Source organism: Phocoena sinus, chromosome 20 (assembly GCF_008692025.1).
Source record: "Phocoena sinus isolate mPhoSin1 chromosome 20, mPhoSin1.pri, whole genome shotgun sequence".
NCBI classification, from domain to species: domain Eukaryota; kingdom Metazoa; phylum Chordata; class Mammalia; order Artiodactyla; family Phocoenidae; genus Phocoena; species Phocoena sinus.
The window spans coordinates 6,191,108-6,211,150 of record NC_045782.1 but is presented as its reverse complement, the minus strand read 5'-3'; the positions used below and the strand labels follow the sequence as shown (position 1 = coordinate 6,211,150).

General features: G+C 45.9%; 1 long non-coding RNA gene across 1 annotated transcript in view; it reads left to right on the top strand.

Annotated features, from left to right (window-relative positions):
* LOC116745530 overlaps positions 1-20,043 on the top strand; it is an 83,023-nt gene that overhangs the window by 59,302 nt on the left and 3,678 nt on the right. The window lies entirely within an intron of this gene.

Genomic DNA, 20,043 nt, shown 5'->3' with positions numbered 1-20,043 from the left:
TTTGATCTTGTCTCTGACACAGGGGCTCCTAAAGCTTGTAAATTTCTAAGTCCTCAGAGCACTAGGCTCGTCTTCTGTTCTATTGAGGTGACGCTGGGTGCACTCCTGGATGGGGGCCTGGTCACCGGGAAGTCCAAGCCGTGGTTAGAAGCTTGGATTTTCAGTCCTCTCCCCGGGCCCGCGCCCCGTCCTCTAGAGAGGGGAGAGGGGCCGGAAATAGAGTTAATAACTGATCATGCCTGTGTGAGGAATCCTCCATAAAAATCCCACTTGTAGGGGGTTTGGGAGCTTCCAGGTTGGCAAACACATCCCCTCCAGGAGGGAGATGCACCCCAGCCCTACAGGGACAGAGCCCTGTGCCCGGGACCCTCCCGGACCTCGCCCTAGGTGTCTCTTCATCTCGTTGTTCATCTGTGTCCTTTATGATGCCCTTTGTTAAACTAGTAAATGTAAGTAAGTGTTTCCCCGAGTTCTATGAGCTGCTCTAGTAAATTCATCAAATCTGAAGAGGGGGTCGTGGGAACCTCCGATTTGTAGCCAATTGATCAGAAGCCCAGGTGACAAACTGGACTTGTGGTTGACATCTAATGTGTGGTCAGTTGGCATCTGATGTGGGGCGGGGAGCAGTCTTGTAGGACAGAGTCCTTCACCTGTGGGATCAGACGCCATCTCCAGGTAGGTAGTGTTAGAATCGAGTTAAATTGTAGGACACCCCGCTGGGGTTGTGAATTGTTTGATGGGAGGAAATGCACACTTCTGGTGACCAGAAGTGCTGTGAGTGTCCTGTGTGAGGAGTAGAGGAGACACACAGGAGGAAGGCTGAGTTTTTTCTAACTCGGGAGGACTGGGTCGTTTTTCTGATGCACTGAGTAAAGCAGACGGCGCTCCCCAGTGTGGGTGGGCATCACCCAGTCTGTTGTGGGCCTAGATTCAGGCTCTGTCCATCTATCCTATTGGTTTATCTTTTTTTTTTGTATTATAAGCAATGTTTCAATGACTACCCCTGAACATGCCAAGAGTGGACTTACTGGGCCGTGCTCTTCAAGGGTTTTCTCAAGGTTCCTGATACACACTGTCAAGTTGTTTTGAGAAGACCCACCCCTCTCACACTGCTGCACACTGAGAGGTGGTGTCAGCATCCTTGAGTGGGCAGTGTTTCACATGAGAGCGCTGGCACCATCAAAACCCTGACACTCTCCACTCCTCTCCACTTTGGGGTCCTCGGTTCTGCCTGCCCGTGTGCTTTTCCAGCGCCTCTCATTTTTATCACCTCCAGATAACCCGCTTTCCTCCCTCCTTCCCCAAATGTGTTTCATCAGGAGTCTAAGCGCAACTCATAAATTAGCTAGCTATAGGATTTGGGGCCCGTCATTTAAATTCATTGGAATCCAGTTCTCTCATTTGCCTTACATAATCTCTAAGGTCCTCTCAGTTACAGTTTTATTTAATACTGAATAATTGAAAATAACCTAAATGTTCAACAACAAGGTTTGGTTAAGTAAGTCATGATATATCCAGATGATAGAATACCAAGCAGTCATTTTTTTTAATATATTTTTATTATATCGCATGAGAACAACTCATGTTCATCATGCTAAGTGACAGCAGCATGACACTGTGCGATTCCAGATCTGTATGTACAAATCTTAATGTATAAAATTAAACAGAAACACACCATAAGACTAACAGCAGTTCTCTGTATGATTGTATTATTGGTAATATATATAATCATAAAAATGCATTTTCTTTCATTGTGAAAATCAGATACTGAAGTAGGATCAACTGAAGGCTCCTTGGCCTCTGTGCAGGTTTTCTTGACCTTTAGGCAGGGTTAGGCCCTTTGTCCTGAGCTCCCACTGCATCTAGAGCAAGCCTTTGTTACAGCCAACACTACCCTGCATTGTAACTGCCAGCCAACATGTCTGCTTCCTACTGAATTCTGAGGCTCCTGACAGCAGAGTTCTTGTCTTATTTATCACTATAGCATGGCACCTGGCACTTAGAACACGCCAGGCACATGCTGACTAAATGTTGAAACAATTTCTGTTGGAACTATAGACCAAAGTGATCAGATTTAATTCTGAGGCTTGGTATTGCCCACTCCTTTTCAGGTTCCACAGTCAGTAACACAGGCATCTCAGATAATATTTTTCCTAAAAGCTTTGTCTACAACTTGGGTAAATTGCCACTGCGAGATGGGTGCTGCTTGGGTGTCTGGGTGGGAAAATTCCTTTGAGGGATATGGAGACATCGGACAACTCTACCTAGCGGCATCCATCATTTGCGCAGGCATCTACCTCCCTTACTGTGATTCCTTGCTCACCATGCAACTTCCAAGTTGTAATTTGGCTTCCTGTGGAAGTGTCAAAACAGTAAATGTGCTAGCTGGTCTGGAGGGCATAAGAGACTGTTCCCTCGGGCAGTTGTGTTTCTCATGGTAAATTAATGAATTGGCAAAATGTGGATTCTGTTGACCCAATGAGGTGCTGCCACCCTGCGAAAGTCCTTTGGCATGCTTCGTGCCATCTATCTTATCTCCAGCAATAGTGGAGAATCAGAGGGGAGGGCTCATTGTCCGGAATGCTAGGGAAAGGATACCCAGGATGGAAGGGAAGCTGCCGAGGTAAACTTCGGACACAACTGGACAGCTGTGGACAAACCTTCAGGTTTGGGTACAAGAAAGTTTTGGTATGGATTAATTCTACACGTGACGAGGAGAAGACCAGGACAAACTATGCTATGATCCATTATAGTTACACATTAACAGAAAAAGCACTAAGATGTCCTTAGCCATTTACTCTCTAAATTGTTTCTCCTTGTGTCTGTAACTAATCTAATTGATATTCATGTTTAGCTACTGTATATCTATGTCTGTATATATGTATATATATAGTTTTTAACAGAAAAGGCTTTTATTTATTTATTTTCAATTTTTGAATTTTATTTTAGTTTTTTATACAGTAGGTCCTTATTAGTTATCTATTTTATACATATTAGTGTATACATGTCAATCCCAATCTCCCAATTCATCACACCACCACCACCCACCCCACCGCTGCTTTCCCCCCTTGGTGTCCATACATTTGTTCTCTACATCTGTATCTCTATTTCTGTCCTGCACACCGGTTCACCTGTACCATTTTTCTAGGTTCCACATATATGCGTTAATATACGATATTTGTTTTTCTCTTTCTGACTTACTTCACTCTTTATGAGAGTCCCTAGATCCATCCGCGTCTCAACAAATGACCCAATTTTGTTCCTTTTTGTGGCTGAGTAATATTCCATTGTATATATGTACCACATCTTCTTTTTTATTTATTTGTTTATTTTTAACATCGTTATTGGAGTATAACTGCTTTACAATGGTGTGTTAGTTTCTGCTTTATAACAAAGTATATCAGCTCTATATATATATATATATATATATATATATATATATATATATATATATCCCCATATCTCCTTCCTCTTGCGTCTCCCTCCCACCCTCCCTATCCCACCCCTCTAAGTGGTCACAAAGCACCTAGGCAAATAGAATCATGGCACTCCCATGTGTGAAAATCGCCTTTGGCTCTCTGTGAGTACCACATAAAGTCTAAATTCCTGAGCTGGTATAGAAGGGCTTTCACAATCTGACACCATTCCCCATAATATGGCCCATGTCCTAGACACACTGCAGTCTTCAAATTGTTCAAATGAGCTTCCTGCCTCATCATGCTTCTGTGTCTTTGCACCCCCTATTATTCTGCCTGGAATGCTTCCCCCTGCCTCTTTGGAAATTTTGTTTGCATCCTTCAAAACCCAGATAATCCATCATGTCAGCAAACATAGTTTCTTGCTCCCTCCTTTGGGTTTTCACAGTCCTTTAAACAAACCTATTCTCTAGCAATTACCCTCGGTATTATAAATACCTGTTTGTGCATGTTCATTTCTTACTAGACTATGAACTTCTTGAGAGCAGAGGCCTGCCATTCATCTCTGCGGAGCCAGTGCTTAGCTCAGAGTCTGACTCATCATAGATCCTTAATTCAAGTTTATTGAATTTATTAATTAAGCCATAACCAAGGCATCCCATCCATTTAATTGCAAATGAAGTCACAAAGATGGAATTAACAGCCTCATTTTTTTTCTTCCAGTTTTATTGAGATATAGTTGACATACAGCATTGTATAAGTTTGAGGTATACGGCATAATGCTTTGATTTACATACATCATGCGGTGATTATAAGTTTAGTGAACATCCATCATCACATAGATACAAAATTAAAGACACAGAAAAAATTAAAATTAAAAATTTTTTCTTGTGCTGAAACTCTTAGGCTTTACTCTCTTAGCAACTTTCATATATAACCTACAGCAGTGTTATATTACGTCGTACATTATATACCTAGTACTTATTTATCTTATAAGTGGACGTTTGTTCCTTTTGACTGCCTTCATCCAATTCCCCCTCCTCTCAACCGCCCTCCTCTGATAACCACAAATCTGATCTCTTTTCCTATGAGTTTGTTTTGTTTGTTTTTTTAATGCGGTATTCGGGCCTCTCACTGTTGTGGCCTCTCCTGCTGTGGAGCACAGGACGCAGCGCAGGCTCAGCGGCCATGGCTCAGCGGCCATGGCTCACGGGCCCAGCCGCTCCGCGGCATGCAGGATCCTCCTGGACCGGGGCACAAACCCGTGTCCCCTGCATCGGCAGGTGGACTCTCAACCACTGCACCACCAGGGAAACCCTATGAGTTTGTTTTTGAAGTGTAATTGACCTACAACGTTATGTGTTATGTACCAGCCTCATTTTTATCAGCCTCCTGGTAAAGAGATGACAAACACTGAGTGCTTCTCACAATGCCAGCTCATGCAGAGCACAGAAAAGCATCCAAAGGCATTGGCCCTGGCCTTGAGTAGATTATAATAGAGTGGGAAAGATAAGACTTCCATTCATAAAACAAATGGAGGACAACGTTAAGAACGTTGGAAAGCCATGCTGGTTGTAGCAGGCATCTGAACTGCTGGGGCTTGAGGCCAGAAGGAATGCGAGCAAGTCCTCCCTCACAGCCCGCCGTCCTTCCTAGTAGCACCGTTGGCAGGTAGGGTCACTTGGAGTCTAGTGAGGGAGGCGGGAGGGAGACATTGCAATGCGTGTGCTCAGAAAGGTTTTCCATATGAAGCTAGATCAAACGTACTATTGAGGAATATGTGGTTTGGGGATTGGTAAAGAACAGGGTTGGGAGGAAAGCATTTGAGAAGGTGAAACGAGGTGGGAAAATGCTGGATATTGGAGTTTAGAGGCACAGGCAATCTGAATCAGATCTTTAGGCACCACAGTTGTTTGAAGAATTCCGTTGTGCTGTGTAGCCAGAGACAGCAATAAAAACAATAAAATCTGTTCTTCTCTTTTGCTTTACCATCTACACAACGCTTATGGATCCTTGAAATAGTCATGGGTCCTTATGACAGTCCTATCTGGTGTGCTGGGTGCTTAGAGGTTGAGTCTTCCTTGACCTCATCACACCACACCCCATCTTAGGCTAAGACAGAAACCCTCCCCCATGCTCCAGAGGGCCCCTGAGCTTCCCTCTGACATGGCATGTTCACATGCTATGTTTATTGGTTTATTCCTGGGGAAAATAGGCACCATGTCTTATCTGTGCCCAGTACCTGGAATAAAATAGGAGTTTGGTGAATGTTTGCTGCATGAGTGATTGAATGCATGGATGTAATACAATGCATGGCAATCCTACTTGCTATTATGTTATCTCTGTCAAGTGTCTCATTCTCCACCTGACTTCACAAGCTACTCAACAAGTCCCCAGCAGTAAACCCAAAGGTCACACCCCATCTCAGAATCCCCAGCCTGCCAAACATTGAATGGACAGAGTTGCCCAAGGATCATCTGGAGCTATCCCTCCTCCAGGCGTGGAGTTACTATAGGCTGAATAATAAAGATAACAGAGCTTTGAGCCTGGCATGGCATGCCTGCTAGAGCACAGAAACAGACATGACCCAGCAGTCCCAGGCTCTGCTGATAACAAAGGCTTTCTGAGCAATGGTCCTTCAAAGCAACAAATCAAGACAGACAGCCTGCCAAAAACATGCTGACCCAGCAGACTCAGAATCCCTTACCCGCTGAGAAACAGCCCTCCCAGCCCATCCGTCACTTAGACAACTCAAATTAGATGGTGAGAACATCAAAGAGGCAGAGTGTGCCTTTGTGGCTATAGGAAAGCTCCTGGGCAACCTTGCCCCACATACTGCCCTCCCTGCCTCTCAGGGAGCCTGAGGAATAAATACCTTCATCTGCCTGTCAGATTTCTACCCATCCTCCAAGGCTCAGCTCCAATGCCATCTCCTCTGTGATGCCTTCACCCATCTCAAAACAGCATATTAGTAGGTCAAGAGTAGGTCTTGATGTTGTTCAGGGCAAGAGTCTCTGCACTGCCCATATTCTCATCTTCTGATCCATCACCTCTTCCCCTAAAGAGGTACATATAAGGGGAAGCTCTATGGGGAACAAAGAACCCCTTTTTACCCAACACCCCAATGCAGAGCTCTCTGAAAGAGCAGAATTCAATGATAAAACCTGAAACTCAGATTCGGCTTCCATCTCCTCCCAGAGCCAGCACCCTAGTCCTGGGTCTTAGCACCTCTCAACATGGCAAGGATGAGTGCTCAGGTGTGTGGGAGGGAGGAGACTTTGTCAGTCTCGGGCAGGCTTCCAGTTCAGTCATCACTCCTGCCACATGGGAGGGGCGGGCGGGAGAGGGGAGAGATTGATTGATTGATTATTGCTTATTCTTTTCAAATTGGTTGACCCCACTCATGTATAATATGGCTTGGTTAATGGCTTGGACTGTGATCAATCATAATAGCAAAGGGTAGTGTGGGGCACCTTCCTTTCAAATGTGACTTTAACTCTAACCACTGATCACACATCTATGGAATCAGATTTTTAAAGTGACTCTTCAGCACTCAACATCCATGTTCTGATTTGAATCCACAAATGCCTCGTGAACCATCTAAGAGAAGGGAGAATGTACAGTCTCTTCATCCTGTCCTTGACCAGAGCATTTAAGACAATTTATCCTATTTCATGTGCTTCAGCGTACAAAGAACAGGTTCTGCTGCTATAACAAAAATTCTTGATTTGGGGGCAGGGCAGTCTAAGATGGTTAAACAGCAGGTGTGCCCCACCTCCAATAATATTTCCCTGCCTCTACAGTTACAGGCATGCCCCACCTCCAGCAGTCTCCTACAGCCTTGCTAAAACCAGTGAGTGGCCAGACAGGGGATGCCCCTTGATCACCTGGCCCTGGCGGCCAGAGGGGCTTGCATTCCTGGGCCCCCTGGGGCTATAACAATTGGAAAAACAGTTCTGGGCAGACTGCCACACATTGGGCACTGCACAAACAGCAGACTGAAGCACAACTCCAGTCTGCTTGTGAAAAAGGTCTGTTTACTTGTCCTGGAGCTTCAACCTGAGAAAGTAAAATTATCTATAATTACAGTAATTACTTAAGGGATACACAAAATAAAAAGATGTAAAATATGACATCAAAAATGTTAAGCATGGGAAGAGGGACTAAAAATATAGAGTTTTTAAGATGTGTTCAAACTTAAGTTATCAACTTAAAATAGACTGGTATATGTATGGCTGTTATGTGTGAACCTCATGGTAACCACAAAGTAAAAACCTATAGTAGATACCAAAAAAAGATAACGAAAAAGGAATCTAAAGATAACACTAAAGAAAGTCATCAAACCACAAGGGAAGAAAGCAAGAGAAAAAGAAAAGAACAGAGAAGAACTAGAAAAACAACCAGAAAACAACACAGTAGCAATAAGTATATACCTATCAATAATTACTTTAAATGTAAATGGACTAAATTCTCCAATCAAAAGACATAGAGTGGTTGAATGGATTAAAAAAAGACATAGAGTGGTTGAATGGATTAAAACAAACAAACAAACAAACAAGATTCATCTATACGTTGCCTACAAGAGACCAACTTCAGAGCTAAGAACACACACAGACTGAAAGCAGAGGGATGGAGAAAGGTATTTTCTGCAAATGGAACATAAAGAAAAGAGAACTCTCCTACACTGTTGGTGGGACTGGAAATTGGTGCAGCCACTATGGAAAACAGTATGGAAGTTCCTCAAAAAATTAAGAAAAGAAGTATCATGTGATCCAGCTCTTCCACTTCTGGGTATTACCTGAAAAATATAAGAACAGTAATTCAAAAAGATAAACACACTCCTATGTTCATTGCAGCATTATTTACAATAGGCAAGTTATGGAAATAACCTAATTATCCATTGGTGGATGAATGGATAAAGAAGATGTGGTATGAAATCCTGCCATTTACAACAACATGGATGGACCTTGAGGGTATTATGCTAAGTGAAACAAATCAGACAAAGAAAGACAGATACCATATGATTTCACTTGTATGTAGAATCTAAAAAAATTGAAACAACCAAACAAAACAGATTCATAGATACAGAGAACAGATTATTGGATAGAGAACAGACTGTTGGTTACCAGAGGAGAAGGGGGTTGTGGGGGGCAGAAATGGATGAAGTGAGTCAATTTATGGTAATGAATGGTAACTAGACTTATAGTGGGGATCACTTTGTAGCATATATAAATATCAAATTATTATGTTGTACACCTGAAACTAATATAGTGTTATATACCAATTTTTACCTCAAATAACTATTTTGACAGGCTGTAGTATCTCCTCAGATACTTTAGCTGAGAAAGAGTGGAGACCAAGGTTTCATATCCATTGGGGTGGCTGGGTCTTCTGGCATTGGTGAGGGAGAGGTTAACTGTGATGTGGCAGCCAGGGCCTCTTAGCCATGGGTTGCCATAGAGACAGTCCTGTGATACTCAGTACTATAGGCAACCATACCAGGCAGCCTCTCCTTGCTCAGCCTATAGCAGGCATGATGCTGGAGATGGCCGCCCTGGTCTTTTCTTTTCCCATTTAGAGACCTCAGAAACTGCTACCCCGAGGATCCATGTGAAAGAACTTCTATACTTCTGGTACATTTTCCTGCTCTTTTGCCCTTTTTCTGGGAAACAAGCAAAGCAAAACAAAACAAGAGCTCTGTTTTAGAAAAAAAAACAACTCAGAGGGGACCTGCAGTTGGTGAGCTGCACAGAGAAGCATTGCCCAGACTGGGGTTAGACAGGGCCCATCTCTATTCTGAGATCTTTCTTCCTTGTCAGATGATCATTTATCCAAACCTTCCCAGACTCAGAAGTGGACCCCTGACCTGGCTGTCTTGCCAGCTGTCAGAGCACGCCATTAAAATGCTCTTCCTAATTCTAACGAAAACAAAGATAATATGTTCTAACACAATGCTAAACACTTTAAATACTTTACCTCCATTTTATAGATGAGAAAATTGGGATACAGAACGTCCAGCGACACGCCTAAGGTCATACAGCTGGTTGACTCCAAAGTTCATGCAGTAGCTACTCTGCTGTTCTGTCTCTGATGCTTGGCTGAAACTAACCTCTGTGACTTCTCCTGTGACTTCTCCTCATTGGTCCTTATTCATTCTCTGGAGCAATAGAGGATGAATTTCCTTCTGTTTCACAGCCTTGTCCCTTGGAGAAAACGTTCATGATAGCCTTCAGTGAACTGAAAGCTCTGTGGGCAATTGTGAGAAATGGTTATGCTCAGAAGGCAGTGTTTTGCCTCTCCTCGTTCCCTTCTTCTCCACGATAAACATCACTCTTTATCCTTAAAATGTATAATAAGAGTTCCTGCTCATTATTCCCAGCAAATGCATTGATCTCAGTCTTTCCAGAAAAAGGCAGACAACCCTTGATAGCTGCGCCTCCAGCCACCCCCTCCACTACCCAGCATCAGGCCAGCACGGATGACGTCTGTCCCTCACCACACCATCAGCTTACACACTGTCTGGCAGCCACTGAGGGAGGAACAACCTAGGAGGCTGCACTCAGTCCCTTGGTCCCAAGAGTGGTGTCAGTAACAACAGGTCATCTGTCTTCAAGCAGACTTTGGGAAGACAATTTGGTGACAGTTTAGTGACAGACAGGATGCACCTTTGGGTATTGACTAATTGTCAGGCATGGGTTGAATTCCCCAGAAACTCACCTCTCCTTCTGCACTGTGCCCTCAAAGAACAAACCTACAATCAAAGGATGACGGTGATTTTTCTCATCCCATTGGATCATTTTGTAGGTAAGGAAACTGAGACCCAGAAAGATGAGACTATGTTACCCAACAGAGGCAGCACCAGGAGACAGATGCAGGTCTGTCTGAATCCAAAGTCTACCTTCTTAACCACCACGCCATAAGGCATACTGGTCATCCCAGTCTCTGGCATGGGCCAAGCACCCCGACTGGGAAATCTCTAAAACGGACATTGTAAAGTACCATATAGAATTGGTGTGAGTGCTACATGGGATATAATTCGTTATGTTCCTAGCACAGTGCCAAGTATGGAGTAGCTTCTCCGTCAGAGGTACCCAGTGTCGTCAGCAGGGGCTGGGACCCATATCTCTCTCGTGTTTCTCTGGTAGGGCCTCTGTACATCTGCCTCACTGGTGCTCCTTATCACAGCAGGGGCAGGGATGGCACTGTTTGGGGAAGAGAACAAGGCAACAGCCAAAGCTTGGCCCTCAGTGAGCTTGTAGTTCAGCAGAAGACAAAGGGGCAACCCCCATCTTCTGCATCTTCTCTGTAGAATTTGATGCAGCTGTGTGATCCCTCCTTCTTGAAGACCCTTACTCTCGTGGTTCCTGAGAGAGCACTGTCACTCTTTTTCCTTCCTACACAACCATGAACTCTTTGGCTGACTCTTCATTCTCCCCTGGATCTCTTCATGTTGGGTCCCTCAGGGCTCTTCCCTCTCATCCCCAAAGAGACCTTATTCTAGGTGACGTCATCAGGTCTCATGATGCTAAATACCAAGTGGACGCTGATACCCTGAGCTTTTTCTCTTCAGCCTTAACCCCTTCCTAAGTTCCAAGCTCTAATATCCAAAAAACTACATGATGTTTCCCATCTGATATTTCCTGGGCTTCCTAAACTGAACATTTCCCAAACCGAACTGTGATTCCCCATGCCAAAGCGATTTCTCTCCCCCACTTCCATCACACTTAGCTTTGGTTCCCACAATTGATTCGTTCAGTGTGTGCGTATATAGTGTCATCATTATGCCAAGCATTGTATTCTAAGCAGCAGAGAACAAGATAAAGACTAAGTCCCTTTTTTCATAAAGCATATAGTTTAGTAGGAGAGCCAGAAAAGAACCAATAATTCATTTAATAAATAACATACTGTACTTTTAGGGACCAATACTTGCCTCTCCCTCTACGTCCCATGTTGCTGAGGCCACAGTGTTTAAAGTCATTCTTGACTCCTGCCTTTCCCTTACCTTCTCTCTCTCTCTCTTTCTGTTTTTTGTTTGTTTGTTTGTTTTTGGCTATGCAGCTTGTGGTATCTTAGTTCCCTGACCAGGGATTGAACTCAGGCCCTCGGCAGTGAAAGCACCGAGTCCTAACCACTAGACCACCAGGGAATTCCCTCCTTTACCTTCTCTGTTCAGTCTACTGGTGTGTTCTATCAGCTCTACCCCCCAAATACTTCTATTTTGAATAGAGTTCTTAGTGGTGAGGTGTTGATAATGGATAGGATAAGGAATGATCACAGAACAGGCCATATGCTATGTCTGGAGAAAAAAAAGGAATAAGCTGAAAAAACAATATTCCTCCATTCTTTAGAGAAACGCAGGGAACAGTGATCCATCTCCAAACACACTCACTTTGGTTTGCAGGGCAGTTCATGTTCTTGCTGCCTTTGGGTTTTGTATTTCTCCGGGACTTCATTCTTTGTGGTGGGGCTCCTATGATTCCTTATCTTGCTGAAGTGGGGTCGTGGTACTTGTCTTGCCATTGTATTCACTCCAAAAAAGATCTCAGATTGTTCTATGAAGCCTGACAGAGGCACAGGTGCAGGCGGATACCATTCCATGCCCCACCGTCCTCACTGATATATCTCTGCCCCATCCTGTGAGTCAGACCCTTAGAAGTGTCTTGCAATGTTCAAAGGAGGGCTTTCCTCGTGGCGTAAGCTGGATGGAACCCCAAAATAAAAATAGCAGGCATAGCAGGTGTCACTTCTGCAAGGTGGTCAGGCAATGATCTGTTGGACACGGCTGGACATAGAAACGGGGGGCAGGAATGGCGTTTCTCCATTGTCCTTACACAAATGGAGACTAGGGGTCTGCAGGGTCTCACCTGGCGCCCACGTGGTTCCCGAATCCCGGCAGTTTTCAGAGCCTTCTCTATGACGTGGGGTGAACGTTGGGAAGATCCTCACGTCGACTCCTTACCTTTCTGTCTGGTCCCACTGGGTCTCATCCAGACTCTACTTCTCTCTTTTTCCTTTCCCAGCCTGGCATTGAGGGTGAATGGAGAAGAGCCTTGCTTTCCCAGTCTGTACAAAATCTGTCGCTGGAGGCCCACAGTTCTCCCCTTCCTCCTGACGTTCCAAAGCTCAACAGCAAGACTTAACCACTTTGTCAGTCTCCTGAGGCAACTCTGTAGAATGTCTAGCTGGCCGAATGATGAAATAAGTATGAGAAAAACACATCAAAATAGCACATGAGAATCTCTCCACAATGATTGTTGTCATGGAGGAAGGTCCAAAATGGTGAGGCATGCTGCATCTATAAATATAAGACTCGTGGAGTTTATAAAGAGTCCCCATGTGCTAATCTCCCTTAATCTTCTCATCAGTGCTGTGAATTAGTTACAATTAATATAGACAGATGATAGATAAAGAGCTAGTGCTTAAATGCGGGTTTTCTGCTTAAGTTTAGTGCATTATTCAATCCCAGGTGAGAATTCATGACTACCAGTTCTAATAGATCTCCAGTCTGGGCCATCTGAATTTCCCTCAAATAGCCAACTTAAGGCATTTCTCCCTCCCTTCCAGATGTGGACAGCTCATCAGGGAAGTCGTAGGCTCACTGCCCTTACTCATTGCCCCGAGTGAGCCCTGGCCTGTTGTTTTCTACCATTCTCTGGGGAGAGAGGCGTGATTTGAAGTCAAGACCGGAAGATGGGTCTTTAGAAAGGGGCGGGGAAGCGCAAGCAGGCTTCCAGGCGACTTTGATGGGGGTGGGAACGAGTTGCACACTTGAGCTTTAAAGAGCAGAAAACAGACGTGAGGTGTTCAAAGCACGAGCAGCACGAAGGGCTTGGTGCTGACGTTTCTTCTAATTTGTTTTTAATTAGACATTTTTCAAGGGGGTCGGGGGAACCTGAAATGCTTCTATGAGGATCTGAATTTTAACCCATCTGCTGGGAGCCCTTTAAGGACACCGTGGCCTTCCATCCTTCTTGTCATTCTTTTCCTAGACAGGAATGGAGCTGAGGGGAATCTGGAGCGGACCTTCTCAGCTTTGGGTGGAGAGAGGCTATTTTTTGTTTCTCTTGATTGCAGTGTGGTAGGGTGTAGGGGCAGGAATGGAGGCCTGCAGTTTATATAATTTGGGGAGGCCTCTTTAAGAAGAAGAGAAAAATTGGTAGAAGAACCAATATTTACTTAGAATGAGAAAACAGTCAAAACAAATTTCTAGAGCCTTGGGAACTTAGCTACCTTTTTTTTTTTTTTTTTTAAATCTCTTCAGACAATTTACAAAAATAAAAAAGAACAGCTTAAATAGAAACACTTTCGGATGACATCCTGGTGTCCCCACTCCTCCTGGAACATTCTGCAACTCCCAGAGACTCCCAGCATTACAGGGTCTCTACAGGGGTGGGGGACCCTGAAACTTAAGCTCTGTTAGCTTCGTGGGAAATCGCTGCGGGGAGGAGGTGGGACGGGCATCAGTGAGGGTGGCTGACAGCGGGTCGCAGGGAAGAGGATGTCATGGGGGGTAATTCCCCTTCCCCCCACCTTGGGAGCATCCCTGGGTTGTGGGGAGGCAGCCACCCCACAACTGATCCCATATCAAGCAGGTTGGGCATCTCCGCTCAGCAGTCTGGGGACCCACCAGCAGGCTCAGCTGGCTGAGGGCATCTTTCAAGGCTCCTCCCTCTTCATTCCAGGCTTCAAGTGGTGGCCAAGGAAGGCTCCAGATTGGAGCATTTTAAGCTTTTCTCCTGTGTGGATCCCTTTGGGAATATAGACTCGTTCCCCGGAGTCCCCTGGGAACTTCCCTCCGTGTTTCTTCTCCAGCCTAGAGGGAATGAGACTTCTGCTCTCTCTACCCATCTGGGGTAGGTCTGGGTGAGGGGACTCCATCTCTCTGCCAACCCCACCTACAGACTTCTCACAGAGGCGAGAGGTGTTTCCAATCTGACGGCCCCCCATTTTTGTTTTTTTACTGTTTCAATATAATTTTATTAGCAGTTATTCCATCAGAATTCACATTTACAGGATCCAAAGGACTATCTTAGAAGATTCTAAAGTATATGTAGTTAGATTTTAACAGTAAAATAGAACATATTCTCATTATAGCACAGCCCTTAAAACGTCAAGAATAATACTGAGAATTAAGTACAGTTCTGTCAAGAACTAGAAATGAATTCTGTGTGCATAGTGTGACTTAAAGTTCCATGGAAGTATAATACGTCTATGGATGTGAATTTCAGTGGCAAACATCATTAACTTCCAAACAAGTGACACCAAAGGAATTTCCAATCAAAGCACAAGCATGGTGGCTTTCGTTCAATGTAGAGCTGTGATAATTCTATAAAGACACCCTGAATCCTTAAGTCTTGTAACATGATTTTATGTTGTGACACTAATACAAAACACATCAACTCCAATGCGTAGATTCTGACACATCATGACAAAAATATGGCCTTTTTCTATATCAGTGTGTTTAATGACTGTCCCGAGAGGACCCAAGATCACTTTCTTCTTTTACTTCTGACTCCTGGCAAGGTGGATCCCACTCCCCTAACCCCGTCCCTGCGCGTCAAGTATAAGGCCCCGCTCCCTTTCTAGGCTGGCTGGCCAGACCCTCATGTCTGCTCCAGCATCTGCAGCTGTACCTGGGAGGTGAGGCAGGCAGGCGGTCCTTGCTCGTGTGGCTAATGGGGCAAGAGAGCTCGGTGTGCACCACAGACCCAGCATTTCTGTAAGACGAGGAAATCCTTCCGGGCTCTCTGGGCTTGTGCATCGGCATGCATCATCAGAGGAGCTCTGCCCTGGGAAGCCTCAGATGCTGGCTCATGAGTTCTGATTTACAGGCTTTTTTTTTTTTTTTTTTTTTTTTAATTTATTGAGTTCCCCATTTCGCTATTTTTCCTTGATTAAGTCTCCTTCAGTTGAAAACCCAAAAGGAAGGAGAGATGTGTGACAGGATTCAAGTACCGGAATGCCATCTGTGCCCCAAGCGCTCCCGAGTGCACACATGCAATTTTGCATCTCATTGCAGGGATGCCACAGATCTTTCTAAGGAAACCAAGGAGATCCTCTAAAACAGCGCTTGCCAAACACGAATGGGCACGGGAATCTTGTTCGAATGCAGACCCCGACTGAGGAAGTCTGGGGTGGGGCTTGAGACCTACATTGAGTTTGCAAGTTCCTGAGCAATCTCAATGCTCCTGACCCAGAGCATCTAGATCCTCAACCACTCAAAGGCGGTCTGGCACCAGCACTGCCTAGGACCTTGTTAAAAATGCAGCATCTCAGGCCCTACCCCAGAAACCTTGGCCACCACTGAGTAGCTGACAGCCCTCTCATTTTTTCCCCCTGCAATCTCATCGAGGATTATGCGATATAAACGGTTGCAGCTGTGCTGAGCAGGACTTAGTTAACTTAGAGGCTGGTCAGATAGGAAAATCACTAATTTCCCCAAGGAGCCAGGGCGATGCCACCAGCAGCTGGTCCCCCTCTGTGAGTCATTGGAAGCTGCAAACAAGACCTCGTGCGATGTTTGTGGAAGGTAATGTGGATGAATTCATGATGATGCAGGAGCCGTCACAGAGGTGATTCTTGACTCTCTTAATTGCGCCATTTCTCAACCTTAATGCTGCCTCGCTGCCATTTCTGAATTATATGTCCACACACATCCAGAGACACACACATCATAGATTAATTCTCCCGCTCAAACTGATAAACTACCCAACACATAATTTATACTCATTTATATTTGCCCTAATCTAGCCAAACTCTTTTCTTTCTACTCTGTCAACCAGAGTGCTTTGAGAAAATTAGTCTTTAGACGGCACCCCTGTATTCACTGTCCGTGTAAGTCCATTCCAAAGCTGTACCCGAAAATCAGGGCTGAGAAAGTTCTAGGCTCTTTGCCGACCGCATTCTGATGAGGCACTTGAAGCATCCGGTTGGCTCAGTACTTTACATACTGCGGGTGGTGTTTTGTTCCATCGCAAACAAAACGTGTTCCCATCAGACTCTGCCACGCTGCTACCCCAGCACCAACCCCCCGCCCCCAACCAGCACCGCCAGCCTGCACTCACTGTCCTGCTAAGCTAGCAATGCTGTTTCTCTAGTCAGCATACCTAGCTGTCTTCCTGGCTTTCCTAGTCTCACTTCCTCAGACACCTCCCCTGACTCCTGGTCACAGATGCCAAGAGACCTTGGCCGCGTTACCCCGAGCCAGAGATGGCGCTCTCCTGCCCTGCCTTCCTCAAGCGCGTGGGGGAGAGACCCACAGCTTTGCTTTTGCTTCAGTGGTCCTACCCATTGTTGCTCCTGCCGCCTCTGATTTCACGGACTTGGAGCCTGGCTTGCCCAGGCACCGCGCCCCGCGGGACACATCCTGCCCCAGCTAATGTGTGGGGCTGTGTCCGCCTTTAATCTCAGACCCGAGTGCTCCTGGAGTCTTCCAGGCTCCTCTGGCCCTTCTGACATTGACCCAGAATTTAGATGGCTGCCTCGACACGGCTCAGCCTTCTCCTCCCCGTCTGGATTCCCAGGTTTGCGCTGCCTCTCCCAACACGTGCTGTCCTACTGTGGTTCTGGGCCTGGCAGGACCCACGCTTCCATTAGAATCCAGACGTGAGCTGCCTTCTCCAGCTGAGCGCCCTGCGGGGACTTAACCCCTGCGAGCCTCCGCAAGTGGAGCCAGGTAGAGACAAAGGACATGGGCAGTGCGAGGAGTCATGTTCATGGCCATCCAGTGACCTGCTGTGGGATTGAGAGTGTGGATGCGGAGAAAGATTGAGGGACAGAAATGTAAACAGAGTCTAGTTCCTCCCTTTTCCACACGGTCTTGGCCCAGTGACCTTGGGTGCATCGTTTGACCATCTGGGGCCTCGGTGGCCTCATCTGTGATGAGGGGATACCGATTCTTTTCCCGATGATGGGGATTTGGAACAGATCAAACCTTGTGGTTTGATCCAGGACCCAGTGACTCACCCAGGCCATGGGGTGGGTATGGGGGTGTCTGATTCACCTGGAGGAAAGTGGAATTCTTGTGAGGACCCGCAGAAAAGCTTGGTCCTCCCTCCCCAGCCCACACTCTCATTCTACTTTCTCTTCTCTCCAGTAGCCCCTGTCCTGAAGCTGCTGGTGTGGTCCAAGTGACTCCCAGAGCAATTCTCCCGGTTGGCCAGTGTGCAGACCCTGCCGTGCCAGCCGGGAGGGAGCAGGAAACAAGCCCTCTTGTTGAGCAGCCTTTCCTCAGAGCCTGTGTGAGAAAAAGCTGCCCAGTGGATACGCAGGGCAGAAGCTGGGTGGGGGGCTGTCTGTGTTCCCTGACCCCCTCTTCAGGCCCTCTGTCCCTAGCACAGCCCCCCTCTTAAGCCTGTGGATACCTCTGGACCCATCGGTTGCCCCCATAATGAATAGTGACAGCTCATCACGTTACCAGCTTGCTCCCCTGGCAGTGAGGTTAAGGGCTGGGGAGGCTCATTAGCACCTGCCTGCAAGGGGACTGGGCAGCACTGCTCTCCCCCTCCCGGAGCCAGCCTCTCCTTCCCAGGCCACACGCTAGCCCTTCTCTGCTGTGTGTCTCCCTCCACGAGTGTGTCGTGAACAGTTGTGAAGAGGGTCACAGTCGTTTGTCGTTTGGTAGTGGTGACAGGAGGAAAGCATGTGCATGATTTGCTTTTGAAAATGTATAATAAATTGAAGCAATCATTTTCTCTCACTAGGATCCCAAGATGCTTTCTTGAGTAGGAGAGGAAGGGGTAGGGCCACTGGGAGCTGGGCTAACCCACCCCAGGGACGTGAGTGTGAATGTCATCCGTGATGTCTGTGGCCAGTGGAGGAAGATTGAGACCGGGACTGCTGACTGTCTTTCCTCCTGACTGTTGGCTGGGACAACGATGGATTTGTAAGGAACCCAGAGTTAGAACCAAAGAGATCCTCTGAAACAGCCTGTTTGGAACATGAATGCATGTCAGTCACCCAAGGATCTTGTTAAAATGCAGACTTTGATTCAGTAGGTCTGGAGTGGAGGCAGTTGGCAATATCCAGTTACTGGTGTGAAAGATGGGGAAATTCAGTGAGGCTTCTAGAATAAAACTACGCAATGCCACCTTTAGGTAGAAGTCTGGAGGATGGATGTTTTCTTACGTGGTCTCTTTTCCCAGGCCTACTAAGAGACTTTTACTAGGTCTCTTTTCCTAGACTCCTAGACTCAAGTACTCAAGGAGAAGGGCCATGCTGGTCCCCAGTGACCATGATGGAGTTGGTTACACCTGCACAGACTCACGCATGCTATTTTGGAATGACTGGCCTCCCCGTGAGACATAGTTACATCACGCTTCTCCAGAGTTAACTGAAGTCACAGATGAGTAGAAATTTAAAGCTGGAGGGGACTGTACAAAATCTCTTGCTCAATCTCCTATTTTAAAGATGGTGAAACTTAAGGCCAAAATGCTTAAACAACTGGTTTTGCCCCTGACACAGGGCCTGACCCATCAATAATGGTTGACCCAATTGATGCAATGTCCAACGTCATATCTTATAAAGTCCCCCTGACACAGGGCCTGGCCCATCAATAATGGTTGACCCAATTGATGCAATGTCCAACGTCATATCTTATAAAGTCCCCCTGACACAGGGCCTGACCCATCAATAATGGTTGACCCAATTGATGCAATGTCCAACGTCATATCTTATAAAGTCCATCAGAACAGGAGCCTTCTGTTGCAGTTTTTCAACTTTCTACACTGGGAGTTGCAGCCTCATGTCTGCAGGGCCCAGGACCTAAGGTGGCCACGGGAAGAGGGCTGGTTACGGGCCGCAGGGAGATTGGTTGGCACTTGATTTTTTCCAGAAAAGCCCAAACCCTAGAGTTTTAGGTGAAATCTGATTTTTAAGTATCGGCAACCAACTCACATTTAACATAGAGTACCGTGGAGCCCAACAAGACAAGTTGCTAGGGCAGATACACTTGCTCGTTTCCAGGCGCTAATCTTCATGAGTGTTAGGGAGTGAAAAGTAATGCTAGTTCATGTCTGTTTGGATGTCACCATGCAGAGCCAAGGCTCAGGAAATACTCTCCCTGTTAGCTTAGTCAGAAAGAGAGTTTCTTCCCTGAATAAAGAAGGGAAGCCTGCTGACAGTCAGGACGTGGGCGATGGATCAGACTACAGAAGTCTCTCTCCCTGTAACCAGAATAAGATAAGATGTTTGAGAGATTTGAGTCAGGTTGGAATGTGCTTGGAAACTGCCTTCAGGATAGGTATCTTTGTTACTCCAAGTCAGATGACTGGGGGTTTGTCTGAGCTTAACTTCTCACTTAATGAGAAATCCATAAATGTGTTCTCATGTCTATATACACATGGCATTAGGAAATCCAAGCATGTCATGACCATAGGACAGTTGGACGAGGTACAAACTGTAGTTTACCTGTATGTCCAATAGAGATATTTTATAAATGTTTTATCAACATACATACGGGAAATGTGCACACAGTCTACATACAAGAAAGTGCACATAAGAATAGCAGACAATGATTTTCACAAACTGAACATAGCTGTAAAATCAGCCCCCAAAGCAAGAAAGAACATGACCAGGAGCCCCTTAAGCCCCCTTTTCTGGTTACTGACACCTCCCCCACCCCAACCCC